Raw genomic sequence first — 14,749 nt, forward strand, 5'->3', positions numbered from 1 at the left:
CAAGCCATTATGGCTAGCCATGCCAGGGTGAGGAAACATGGAAAGTAATTCTTTTAGTGCAGAGGCAACTTGTCTTCATCATGTGAACTACCCAATGCTTGCCTTTTTATTAATGGAAACATTTTTTAAATTTCTTAAACATTATTCATTTTCTTAATGATGTTTTTGGATAAACAGAAAATTCTGATGGAGCCTTACATATAATTTTTTTCTTGTACAGTTAGTGCTTTTGGTTTTCTGTCCTAGCGATTTTCACTTAAGTATTCATGCCCTTTGACAACTAAAGCACTTCTAAGATTAGGAGTTCAGTTTTCCTTGCCACTGCTAGCTGGGAGTTTCTGTGGTAACCGAGGGAGGCTGCCTCCCAGTTCTGCACCATTTTGCCATACTTCCTGTGGATCCATCCATTTTTATGGGTTGGAAAGAATTAATAATGTTGCTAATGTTTCTTTCTTTTTTTTAAAAAAATTTATTTATCTATTATGTATACACTATTATGTCTGTGTGTATGCCTGCAGGCCAGAAGAGGGCACCAGACCCCATTACAGATGGTTGTGAGCCACCATGTGGTTGCTGGGAATTGAACTTAGGACCTTTGGAAGAGCAGGCAAAGCTCTTAACCACTGAGCCATCTCTCCAGCCCCGCTAATGTTTCTTAGGTGTCAACATGTGACAGATGGTTTGCTACGGTTCCATGTATCTTCGAATGTTTAGTTTTCTTAAGGAGGCTATGGCTCACTAGCAGTTCTTGCTATGGAACTGATACATGGCCCTGGAGACAGAAGACGGTTCAAGACATCGTGGATAATCACTAAGTACAAACTGAATGTTGAATGAATACGTCTTCAGAACATTATTAAGTTTAGTAAGATGCCCCAAATTATACATCTGATAGAATTCAGACTTCAAGCCAGGACTGGCTGCCACCAATGTCTGTACTATTTACTATGCTGTACTAGTGCTTGAGGATTTAGGGAGACTTGGGACCTAGAAATATTATTAAAATCATTGCTCTTGCATAAGAATAGAGAAAGTAGATTATAATGATTTTTGTCTTTTTCTTTTCATAGTAAAATGCAATGTGGAACTTCTATTAAATTCCTTTCTTGATAATTCTAGTCATATATACCATTTCAAAGTGCAATTTACATATATCATATTTAAATATATGGTAATTTATAAATATATGATAATTTTTGCAGATTAGGCCAACCTGCACAGGGGCTTTTTATGGCCATACATATAAGGTCAAAACAATCCAATTTGCATATAAAACACAGAAATTAAGATGGCTAATTCCTCAGTAATGCTACCCCTCTGGTAAACTGGGAATACCAAGGATGGGGTCATTGATTTTGTGGAATTTCCTACTCAAAGCTTTGATCACACTGTTATTCCTACTGGAGGTGTTGCTCTTGTGCTTTTCCCTTGCTCTAATGGAGATGGACATGAACAGTGAACATGACTGACAGCTGCAGCGTGCTGGACTCTTCACTGTGAACACTTGTGCAGGGGACAGAGATGTGGGTTCTCAAGCTAGTCTGATCAAAAACTGACATATTACCTTCAAAGAGATCTTTGAAAAAGCCTGCCTTTAACTTACAATATAGTCACTTGTAAATCTCCTGTTCATAAGAGCACAGGGCCACAGCATGCATGAAGTCCTCAAAAATACATTAAAAAGCCAATAAATTAGACACAAAAAGTGAACATAGGGGAAAGATTCATTAGCTGATTTATGAGGCCCATGTGCAAATGAGGAGGCTAAATCACAACGCAGGTGCAAAGACAGTAAATGACAGGAGAACAAGGCGGGATTAGGTTGCTCAGGCAGGGAGATTAATGCTAGCTCGAAGCTGGAAAGCCAGGCTACGGTGTTGACAGGCCAGAATCCAGTTAAGTACTCCAGGTACCGACACGATCACCACAGCACCGAGTTGCTGTGTCTTCTACTAGGGCTCAAACCCACCATAAAGCTAATGTAGACTTGAGCCTAAAGACCATGTAGATCCAAGAAAAGTATCAACAAATTTATTTCTAGCTTCTTTTCTTTTTTTTTTTTTGTGATAGACTTTCATGTAGACCAGGCTGGCCATCAACTTGTGCTCTCCCGCCTCCATCTCTCTCTCAAGTGCTAGGATTATGGGCATGCACTAACATATCTGCCTGGAATGCAGTTTTAGCAACCCTTTAAATAACTACAAAACCCGACCAACTTCTGTTTTCAAGTTTGCCATCTCAAATTTGCCTGTTAGTATGAAGGCTTTAATTATCAGTGGGTCCATTAACACCTTGTTACTTTAATATCAGCTAGGCTGGTGATTACTGCACGTCACATCACCCGCCAGGACCTCAGCTTTATGTGTCTAAGTAAGGTTAGCAATATTCAACTAATTAAAATCAGTATAAAAGGAGGGTAAGGGAACGAACTCTGAAAATGATTCCAAGTCATACATAAATGATAATTTAAAGTTCTGTATTCATTCGGCCTTAAACTTAATTAGAAAATATTTAATAGTTAGTGAAGGACCACAGGAAAATATGAGGATATATTACTTTCTTATGCCACATATAGCTGAATAATCTGAGTGGTCTGCACGGCAATGCTTCTATGTGAGAATTAGTGTATCTGCTGGTGAATCAGGCTTGTTCCGGTTGTCACCAGTGACACAGTCATCATAGTCAAGAATATTGGTGGATGTTTATAAATTCTATTAGGTGAACAGGAATCTGTGACTACCCAGTCAATGAACTAAAAAAACTAAAGTTAGGCAGAAACACAAAAGCCCAAGGCAGGGAGAGCAACTATGGAATCCATGTAACCACGCTTTGCCTTCCAACTACAGAAATCATGGCAGCATTATATGATGAGACTTCATGGGGCTGCATGATCATCCCTCATGCTTGTGGCTCAGGAAGTCATTACCACTTGAACATAGTAGGCATGAGAGGGAAGAGATTGTTATTTCCATCTTAGGGCAGCAAGAGAGATTTGGAATAGAACTACTGTTTGTAATAGTACTGTTGTATTTGTCTGTCTGCATGAGTGGAATACATTTAGAGCACTGACAGAATGTAAACAATTGCATTTAAAGGATCAATTGCTAAAAGTAAAATACAGCTAATTACGACTTCAAATACTGTTCTCCTATGTATGGATACACTGCCTAGAACATGGCAGATAGAAGAAATATGTGTTGAAAGAAAACACAAGTTTGATTAGGCTCCAAAAGATGTTTAGAATCAAGTAACATTGGACATGGCCCAAAAGTGTCTAAGCAGAATTTAGAATGTGTAGGAAACAGAAGACCCTCTGTCAAATTGCACCTTAATTTGTGAGGCATCTTTGGAACAAGAATGACATAGTATTCCCGAGCAGGCTTTAAATGATCATTTCATTACCACCTGCCACCATTTAAAATTCTGTTAAGTACTGTGATTCCAAAGGCAGAAGAGGAACAGGGGTGAGTAAATGAAGAGATGATTTATGCAATCAGCACGGGGCAAGGTGTGGAGGGGAATGCAGAAGAGAAAGAAAGAGGCTTTTTGCATTTATATTCAAGTCAAGGAGATAAGAGTTTTCATATGGGAAACTAAGCTTAAAGTCTATTTAATCAAGATTTAGGTTACAAGTCTAAAAATCTCATCAAACTATAAGAACTGCCTACTTAAAGCTTTTGTGTCTAGTTAAAATTTATGACCATCGCTGGGCGGTGGTGGCGCACGTCTTTAATCCCAGCACTCGGGAGGCAGAGGCAGACGGATCTCTGTGAGTTCGAGACCAGCCTGGTCTACAAGAGCTCACTCCAGGACAGGCTCTAAAGCTGCAGAGAAACCCTGTCTCGAAAAACCAAAAAAAAAAAAAAAAAATTTATGACCATCAACTAATTTCTGTGTTAGCTTCAAAACACACACACACACACACACACACACACACTCAGCTAATCATGGGGACTGGGCAAATTAGAAGTGAAACTAAAACAGACTAAATATGAAGACCACTAATGACAGAAAGGCCAATAAATGTCAGATATAAGAAAGAGCGGCCGGAGAAGATGGGGGTCAGAGAAGGAAGCTGAAGAGAGCGAAGAAGCTGATGATTGACTCAAGGAATATAGACAATAGAAAGGACTAGAGTTCACATATCCTGCTCAGTCCTTCCAAGCGGTGAGTGAGCAGACTGATGTTCCAGGAGTCAGATGGTTTGTCCTAAGCCCAGATCTGGCCCCTGGATATAGTGCTGTCATTGTATACAGCACTGTTGTACATTATAAATTCAAAGGCAAGACAAGGACTCTTTTAAATTCCACAAAGACTTAAAATAACAGTGGAAGTAATAAACACCTAAAATCCTTTGGCTTTCTTAAGTATAATATAAACACAGCATTTAGCATTCGTATGCACTTTAGTTTAAAGCTATGCGGTGTAACAAATTCACTAATAGTAACTTATCATTGAGAATTAATCATTAAAAGTCTAGAGAATCAAGTTCTGTGTTTACCCAGGATTATTCTTTCCTATATAAAATGTCAAAGTTTCTACAAGTAATATGTAGATTCTATAAGCCTAACGTCAGATGCAAATATCTTAATGGAGGAACTGCTTGAACTGCACTGTGCTCTATCTTCAAATAGAAGGCAGAGCCTTTAGAAAACGCTAATACATGGTGACTAACAAATGGAATGACGCATACTGACCTAATTGCTCATAAACTCCCTTGAATACAAATATGGCTTAATAATGCTTAAACAACAAGAATTCAAACTAGCATTAGTTCCCATAAGTGCCATGGGCATTCTATATCCTAAATAAATTTAGTATTATAATAAAGTAGGTAAATGATTTTCAAATGAAAGCGCAGACTTCATTTGGGGACTCTCCAGGCTGGAATTCAGTGTCGCGTACAGGTTCTTATTTGTAACATGTTAGTGATAATCCTATATCAGAGGCTACAAATGGAGGAACGGCTAAATTGTGGGGTTGCCAGCTTGAACTCTGGAGGGTGCAGAGCACGAAAACAGAGCTCTGGGATTTAGGTCTGCTAATAATGTACAACAAAGGAAGATTGAAATAGTGGGCGGGGGGGGGGGAGCTCTGAAAAGGAAAGTAATTGCTTGTTTTGCTATAGGACCAACCAGTGTTAACACACCTCCCTAGTTAAATCCTTTTAATGTAACAAAAAAAATTTCCTTAATGGGAAAAGAGAAAAGAAATACTTTGTTGAGTATTCTTATGGCCAGGGTCTCTGAGAATAATATTTGAGACCTTTCTGTCAAAAAGTTCATTTTTATTTTATGCCCATATTATTTTATACCCAAATATATTGTTCCCATAATAGTTGTTTTATGCTAAACAGTTTCACCCTGTATTAAGCAGAGATTTTTGAAATTTAATGAGTGTTAATACTGTCAGGCTCTAGGAAAACATCCAATCTGATACATTGCTGGAAGACCATAAACCTCTGCTGTCCACTGGAAAGAGCCACACAAAGTCTAGTATTTAAGCCTGGGGACTGCAGCTTCAATCTCGAACAAATAAGCAAGCACAAAATGGCCACAAGTCCCCCAGTTCTCAGAATCAAAGCTTCCTCTCATTGGGAGAACTCCCAGGACAGAATACCCCCCACTCAGTGGCAAGTGTTATGTGGGCAATCTGCAGACGCGCACAATGGCTTTGTGCTTCCAATTCTTTTTGCGTGTTAGAACTGTAAGTAGATAAGGTTCTTATTTGGTGCAAAATGACAATAACTATTAAATCTGTTATTGAGAGAAGAGGGGTTAGGAAGCTGTTTGCACATTTTAAAAAAAGGCTGTGAGGAAAACATGATGGGGCGGGATTAGGGAGAAGTGGGGGGGATTAACGGTACAGTTCAGTTTTTCCAGACAGAAATGTAGTTCAGATTGGCTCTGTACAAATAACACGATTGAACAGTTAGGAAATATTAAATGGCTAATTTTATGATATGCATTTTTGGACACAGAAAAAAGCTACTACTGGAAGTGAGGCATTCAAAAATATCCCCCAATTAAGGATGTTTTTATATTCCTAATATTTTAAGAGAAAAGGCTGAAAAATTGTGTGAGACTTGGAGGGTCAAGTAGTGAGAACCTGGAGAGACTTAACTCAGGCTGCAGAGACTTTCAGAAACGTTTGGGCTGTGAAACCTAGGGAGGATGCAATCAGTGGGAAGAAGGGAAGCAAGGGCTGCTGGAACTTGAGCTACCGGTGGGGAGGGGAAAGAAGGCTGACACTGGGGTCCTTGGGATTTACTGGCTGTAACAAAAAGCTTACTAATGTGACACCACAAAATTGAACACCTGGATTTATGCCTTAGGACTCATATCTTTAAAGCAAGCAACAAATATTATTTGTTAACACCATTAAAAAAAATCATCTATGATGCCATGCTACAGTATTTGAATGTAAGCAATTTCAGCTAGAAAAATGAAGTAAAAGTTTACAGTCTAAATTGATGGCAATGAACATCTCTCAACTGGAGGTGGTGGCTGACACCTATATTTCTAGCACTCTGGAGGCAGAGGCAGTGGGAGCAGGAGTTTAAGGCCAGCTAAAATTACCTAGACACTCTGAGGCCACCCTGGACAACATGAGACCTTGTCACAACAACTGCCACCCCTACCAATTACCAAAAGCACCACCACCCACACTGAGCTTCCATATAACAAGATACAAACAAGACAATTAAAATGCTAATTTCAGAACCACCCCACCAACTAAATCATAATCCCTGGAGAAACCAAACTGACCTTGTTAATAAACCATGTCACTAATGTCCGAGTATCACTGGACTAAAATCCTCCACTTTAGAGTTTTTGAAATTTACTTGTGCATGTAATATTATTGGATGACACCTTGCTGGGGTTGGGTCTTTCCTTTTACCAGGTGGGTTCAGGCTTGGCACCAAGCACCCTTCCCTGCTGAGAAAATAAATGCTGTTATTTTCATGGTGCTTAGGGCTCTCCAGAAGCAAATACAAACGTAACATTTAAGGGTATACTCTCTGACCTCATTGTGGTACTGGCTTTTCTAGTTCCTTAGAGCACATGGATTCTGTGCTGCTTTGAAGTTGGGATGACAAATGGCATATATTTGGCATGAATGTTCCCCCCTCTCTCTAGATACAGATTTCCAGGCTTAAGACAACATTTTATGGAAGGTGATCAAATATAACCACAAACGAGAAAAACCCTGTTTCCATTACTTCATCAAGAGCAAGGCACAGGGGCACAGGACTGGAATCTTTATGGATGCCAAAGCTATTTGTGTGTATAGATAACTTATAAGCAATTCATGTAATTAGTAAAGCCCAAGAAAAACTAGTTCTCCTTTAAAAACATTTCTTAGTGTTGGAGAAGGAAGCCAGCTTGCATACACTAGGCAAATGCTCTATCAGGGAGATACTAGTGATACAAACTAGTGTTTGTAGTTAGAAACAGGTGAAAGGGTATTTATTTGGATCAAGTGTTCAGAACAATCCTTGGCAATTTGATATCATACGTCTTTATTCAATTTGGCTAATAAACAGTTGAATGCAAAAGTCCCATGTATTTTTCCTAATAAACTCTTAGTGTTGAAAAGACGTAGATAACAGCTCTTTCCTCTATGTATACTATACTAAGTACCCACCTCGTCTGCCTATATAATCTCTACTAGGCTGGCAAACATGGAGTAAGTCAATTATTAAAAGTTAAGTAATTTTAAGTGTTATTCATTTAACTATATTAATTTGCTTAATGAGTGCCCCAGGGGAACAATCTACATTGAAAGCAATGGGTCCAACTGCTCACTAAGTACCATAAACCATGTTATATTGTTCCTCTATCTTGTAAGGACAGGGAAGCCTCAGAAAGATCGTGAAGAAAGTAGTGTTTTTAAAGGAAATGAGTTTATTTTGTCTCACGTATATAGCTCAAGAAACAATCAGCATTTAAAGCCCATAAGCCTATTTTCTTAAACCATGACTGATTCATATTACTTGATACACATTATAAAATGCAAGATTTGGAGACTAAAGTAATTTCCAGGTTTCTTCAGGTCTTAGTATCTTATATTCAATAAGCTTGTAAGTAGTTTTCTGAGCAATCATTCATTTTCCTTTACTAAGATTTATATGCCAGAATTAATAAATTAAAAACATGCTTCAGTATCCATATATTTGCAAGATGATTTTCATGTCTTTCTAATTCATCCTTGCCAGATATATCTTGAGATAGCTGTTGAAAAGTGAGAGGGAATTGGAAAGGTCACTAAACGTAATGAGTATAAAAAGAGAATAATTTATCAAAACTCGAGTCAACTTATAAAATGTTGCTTTCTATTTGTGAATCTCTCAAGTCAGTATAAATAGCAGTGTTCTTCCTATCAGGATACTAGTTCTAAATTTGTCTATGACTGTCTTTGTAGGTCAGACAGTCTCTCATCTATCACAGTAGTATTAATGCCTCAGATCCGTAGCTTCCATTTTTCTGAGATGTGCTAGAAATGCAGTCTTAGACTTCTCCTTATTCCATCATTCCCAGTGCATAGAGATGGAGGTGGGTATCAGCGGTCTGGTGTTTTAACAAGCCCTAAACTTTTTGAAAACCATCATCCTAAAGCAATGGAGAAAAACATGAGCTTGCCAATGGAGCACTGGTCTTGTTGGCAATTCCATGTGACGGGGACTGGAATCACGTAGCCAGGGTACGGAGGAAGGGTGAGCTGTCAGTCAGATGGCAGGAAAAAGTTGTAAGAAACAAGAAAACCTCTCAATAATATTGATAAGATTTATTTTCAAACTAATTTAACATAACCAGTTATCTTCAGTCCATGAACATGAAACTGTAGCCCCATATAGTGAGCATTGTCTTTTCTGTCCCTAAGGATAGAATCAGAATGATCCATCTATGGTCCCATCATCAGAACCCTTTTATCATTACTGATAATTACTTGAAATAGTCGACCAGGATTTGAAGTTCAGCCTAGAATCTATTCTTAAGATCAGGCAAGTTTTATTTGTGAACAGCAACTTAAACCAAGTGAATAAATCTTCCTTTAAGATTGGTGAGATTAATAATCCCATTTATAGGGAATGGTTTTGGATAAAATAGTTCTCAGTAATCTGAAACTAATTTATTCTGAGTGGGGACAGATTATGTTTTATTACAGTTGGGGTGTGTGTGTTTCTGAGAAAGTCTTACAGGTAGCCAGGCCTAATTGAGCATAATCTTTGTTTTGGGTGTCAATTTGTTTGACAATTATACTAGTTGGGAAATATAGAGCCAATTTTTAAATCTCTGGAAAATTATAACGAAGATAATGATGTTATATAGATTACAATCAGTCTATATGAAGAGTATTGTAGTAAAGTGGGTATTCAACATTGGCTATTAATACTAATAAGACCTTTACTGACACTTTTACCCCACCTCCAGATTGGCCTAATTTGTTGTATAGCCAAGAATGATCCTGAACTTTCTACTCATCCTAAATTATTAGCTATCTATGGTAAGGATGCCAAGAGTGGTCAAGCAAAGGACTAGTCCTCCTTTCTTACAGTCCATATAGAGCTAGACTATTTCAAAAAGCAGCTCTGGCCTTAGTACGTTTTAGTTGAAAAATAAATAGGGTGAAAGCAGGGCCATGGTGGTAGAAAGTCATGCTCTTTCTGGATTCCAGTCGGGTACAGTAAGTGGGAAGGGAAGATTACTGGTGAGCTGAATTCTAGAAGTCTTTTTATAGCTGGTTATAACATGGTAAACGTTTTAGAGTACTTACTAAACAGCAATGATCTCATCCTGTTTTGAGTTCTAGACTGTGAAATCACTGTTACAGATTTTGCTGGCAGTGGAAGGGCACGGAGGCTGATAAAGCAGTCTCTGAAGCAAATTAGCAAGAACGTTCAGGATTTAGGTCCTCGTTTTCTGTACTCTTAGCTCATCACTGTATGGTTCTGACCCGCTGTGAAGTTTTCACACTTCAAGTGTGTACTTTTAGGGAAAGTTGTTTACCATGTTTGGCGGTCGGCTGAAGGAAATTTCTACAAAAATGACAAATGCAAAAAACTAACAAATCACACTGCTCTCTCCTGCTCCTCTGAGATTCCGACCGCCACCAAGAGGAGCAACTGAGAACCGCAAAGATACTGCTATTTTGAGGAGAGGGAGGAGCAAACAAAGAATTCTGTCTACAACAGTCAATTCATTTTACGGAATTTGTTCAAAACCAACCAGCTCAATTGCTGTCAAACCACAACCAGGTCAAAGACATGGAGCCTTTTGCAAAAACAGAATTGTATGTGCACCAGTGTTTTTAAGACAATCAAAATATATGTGTGCTTGTGCTCTTTAAAACACAAGTAGGTTACTCCTAAATGCTGTCTCTGATAAATAGTCCGCCGAGAAAGGCATCATTCTCTTAACATGGTTTTGGCAGGTGGTAGCACTGCACAATGAAGGACTAGAGTGCCTGCAAAAATGCCTCTATGCCCACAGCCTATCTACCCTCTACTTAGCAACCCTTGTTATTTTTCTCAAAGCTTAAACAGCAAATAAACCATTAGGATATTTAATCTTTACACACTCCAGCAAGCACAGACGTATACAACAGATCCATTCTGTTCCAGGTAAGGGTTCTTTCTTGTGTTCAAGATCATTTTGAAGGACAGTATTCGATATGGCCAAGGAACAGGTGATCGAGGTCAGCACTCCACTCTCTGGGACACTATGACGACACTAGCCACATACACTTAGGACTGTATTTATGATTATTTTAGGGGTAGCGTTTGGACAATGATGCTAGGTTTTAAGAATTAGTTTGTCATGCCGAATTAAGAGATGATTATAGAATATATAGAAGAAACAAGCCACACTCCTTCAAAAATGAGACTTCACATTTAAAAATGCTCCCCCTGAAATATAAAGCAGAAGATAACGGTAGTATAAAGTGCGAGACAATGTAGCTGGTATGCAGCGACTGGTCTCAAGGGTCCAAGACAGGACTTGTATTTTATGTGGCTAAGGATCCACAGATGCCACCCGACTGACACCGCTGGGCTTCTGGCTAATTTCCGGCACTCACACCCTTCACCTGCTGACTCTCTCACGCTCCACTGGTGCAGATTGTAAGTTTAGCAGTGAACCCAACACAGTATTTTTTTTTTCCACATGAAGAATGTACCTCACAGAGATTGAATTACTTCTTCAGGGCCAGCTCATGTATTATAGAATCAGGTCTTATGACTTTCTCAGTTCCTCTGTTCAGGGTTAAGTCAGGATTGGGAATTGTTTTCCTTATTCACATTAGATGGATTTCTTGTTATAGAAAAAAAGGGCTACTGCCCTTTAGTTTCTTTTCTTTTTGCTACTTTTATGCAACCTCATAAAATATATAATAAAATCACAAAGAGTATTATCCACAGAACCACGTTCTCTATAGTACTTTCTGATGTGAGAAATTCTGGCTTTGGTTAGCTAAATCAGTCAGATTTATACCATTAGTTTAATAAAGATTAAGAAAAGAAACTTTCTCTCCTTCAAATTTACCCTTTGAACAACTCAAACACTTAAATACTGTAAGAAATTTCAAAGGTCAGTTCCTTTTTTTTTTGTTGTTGTTTTAATCTTATTTCCTGGAACCCAGAAACTTTATAGAACCTAGTAAAAACAAAGCATAAGAGGGTAAAGTAAGAAGACACACAATTGCTATCGAGTGTCCAAGTCAATCTCAACAGAGACACTTTTATTTGAACAAGCTATTTTCATCATGCTCGTATAAGGAAGTACCTTCCCTGCCGCAGTAACTACTGCAGTCAGCGTGTTGGTGGCTGTCGCTGTATCCAACAAAAACAAACCATTTTCACAAAGAAAACATGAACAAGATAAAATTTAGAAAGGATGATTTATCAATAACATCAAGGGAACTCTGACTAGGAATCAAAAATTACTAATAATTTTGCTCTAAATTTAAACACAATTTTTAAAGATGAATTTGCCTTTTTTGGGTCTATTCTCTATGAATACAGAGAAATATGAACACACCATTTAAGTTTAAACAATTTATGAAGATCTTGGCCAGCTTTACAGATCCAACAAAAAATGGTGAGTTAGTCATTAAATATGATGCAATTCTCTCATGATTTTAAAATATTTAAAAGATCATGTCTACTGACACTATCTTTCTCCTGAACAGCAAACTATGCCGCCAACCACACAGACGCCACTATGAAGTTTCAACTGTGCCTTACACAGTTTCCATATCTTGTTCTTAGAAAGTTTGCCAACACCAATCTATTAAAAGAATCCCTCCGGGGCTGAACGATGGCTCAGTGGTGAAGAGCACTGACTGCTCTTCCAGAGGACCAGGGTTCAATTCCCAGCACCCACATGGCAGCTCACAAGTGTCTGCAACTCCAGTTCCAGGGGATCCGACACCCTCACACAGACATACGTGCAGACAAAAACACCAATACACACAAAATAAACATAATTAAAAAAGAATCCCTCAATCCATGTTTAAGATGTATTTCTAATTCTGTTAGATTTTTTTTTACCCTGACTGCTTTCTCTTATAAAACTGAGGGGTGCAAGGGCAAAATATTTAATGTTTCAGGTTTTTTCTTTCCTTTTCTGGGTAGTCAACAGAAAAGAGAAGAGGTCCCATAACGCACACCTGATGAACAGGAGTTCCGTCCCCCCTGCCCCCAGGAATGTCGGAGAGCTACTGAAGTAGTCTAATACTTGCCACTTGTTCCCTTTTGTCTAACCTTCCTTTCCAACAGTTACATCTGCTAGTAACATTTGTCCAGCAGGTGACTTAGCTGGACTCACAGCCTCTTCCTGAGTTACCCCCTTTCCCCAAATCATCGTAGTCCCAGGATTTCTGACAGACTCTAGGGCATTAAAAAACAAGGTGAAAAAAAAAAAAAGGCCCAACTTTCTCAGGGTTGGGAATGTGGCTCAGTGGCAGAGTGCTTGCTCAGCATTGGCTTGGCCCTCAGTTCCCCAGACCCATCACACACACACACACACACACACCCCAAAACAGATTCAAGAAACAAACAAATAAACAGAAGAATTAGTGCTTTAAATGATTAGCAACAGTGCGGTTTCTTTGTGGAATCTTGGATTTGTAGAGCTGTTAAATCAACTTTATACCTTTCTTATACAGATAAATATTTCATGTTAATAACGCAAGGGGTTTCAACAAAGCCATGACATAAAATCTTTCACGGCAGTTCTAAAGCTCATGTACTCATAATGACAAGGTCTTTGGATGAAAAACAGTAGCACAGTTAGTAAAAAGCGAAAGCTATCATTTGTTAAAGCTTTTCATTAGAGAACATAGTTAACCTCACGCACCACTTGGCTATATTATTAATATCCAGATCCCCCAGAACTAATGTGTTACTTCAGGAAAAAAAAATAGTTTTTGAGAGAGGAAAATACGGTGATATGGAAGGTGAGGTGGTTAGGTATGGGGAAGAAAACTAGGATGTGAAACTGCATATTTGTACACTGAAAAATAAACACAGACATTTGTAATATAAGTCAATAGCAATGGATTTACATACTATTTTCTTGATGCCTTTTCTGTATAACATAAAAACCAAATGATGTGCTAACCAAATAAAACATGACATATAGTAAAAAGAAAAAAAATTCCTTAAATGCCAGACCTAAAGTTGATAGTCAGGTATGGGAAGGTGAATATGTTTAAGTATTTAAAAAGAACATATGTACACACATGTTTGCACATGACTCTAAAAGGAAACTCAAGAAATTGGTAACACTAGTTGCTACTTTTTGCTGTAGCTTATTATTATTATTTTGGAGACAGAGTTTCATGTAGCTCAGGCTATCCTCAGAGTTGTTAAGTAGTCGAGGATGACCTTGAACTTTGTTCCTCCTGCCTCATCTCCCAAGTGACCCTCGGTGTGGCAATCAAACCAAGTGCTTTTTTCATTCTAGGCAAACATTGCATCAACTGAACTACATCCTCAGTCCCATAAACCTGGTACTATATGAATATTTTCCCCATTAAAAATGTTAAAACTTATTAGTAAAATAAATTTAAACGACTAAAAATGTCTCATTAGATTAGGAACAAAGACTGACTTTTTCCATTACACGAGAAAATAGTAAAAATTTTCCGTAAGATCTACCTATGCATATTTGACCATATTTCCTTTATGGCAGACTTACTGTGATTTAAAAACCCAATTTTCATACAATATTGAATCGGGAAACACATTTTTCCTGTACTCCAGGGCAACAATACTGTAGACTATATACTGTCTCAAAAGTATGCTAATTCTGTATTCACTTCCTTTGATGAGCTAGCCATTAGCCATAATTTCTCCAAGAAGCCAAGACATTGCTAAGGAAACATCAGAAAGATTTCAATAAATCTTATCTGGCAATGACAAAATTTTTTATCTGTACCATTCTGGAGGCACAGAATTAATGTTAACTTCTTTTGGCAAAACATCTTGCCAAAGATGTTTGATGTTTGGGTAAAGACAGATTTCAGACTAGGTGGCAACTCACCAAAGCCCTTACCTAACGTTTGGAAGAGGAGTTTATGGTTTCAGTGAAAGACACTTGGAAGGAAGCAAGAAAAAAATTTACATAAAAATCTTATTTTTCAGAAAACCAATTAAAATTCAAATGAAGCCTCGTTCATTTAAATATTAAACTATAAAAGAAATGTAAAGGAATGACAATAAATACATCAGTTTTCAATGGTTGCT

The 14,749-nt window shown here is 38.0% G+C and overlaps 1 protein-coding gene across 1 annotated transcript in view; it reads right to left on the minus strand.

Moving 5' to 3' along the window:
* Purg (purine rich element binding protein G) overlaps positions 1-14,749 on the minus strand; it is a 31,798-nt gene that overhangs the window by 11,448 nt on the left and 5,601 nt on the right. The gene's annotated exons all lie outside the window — the stretch shown is intronic.

This window comes from Arvicola amphibius, chromosome 4, assembly GCF_903992535.2.
Source record: "Arvicola amphibius chromosome 4, mArvAmp1.2, whole genome shotgun sequence".
Lineage (NCBI taxonomy): Eukaryota > Metazoa > Chordata > Mammalia > Rodentia > Cricetidae > Arvicola > Arvicola amphibius.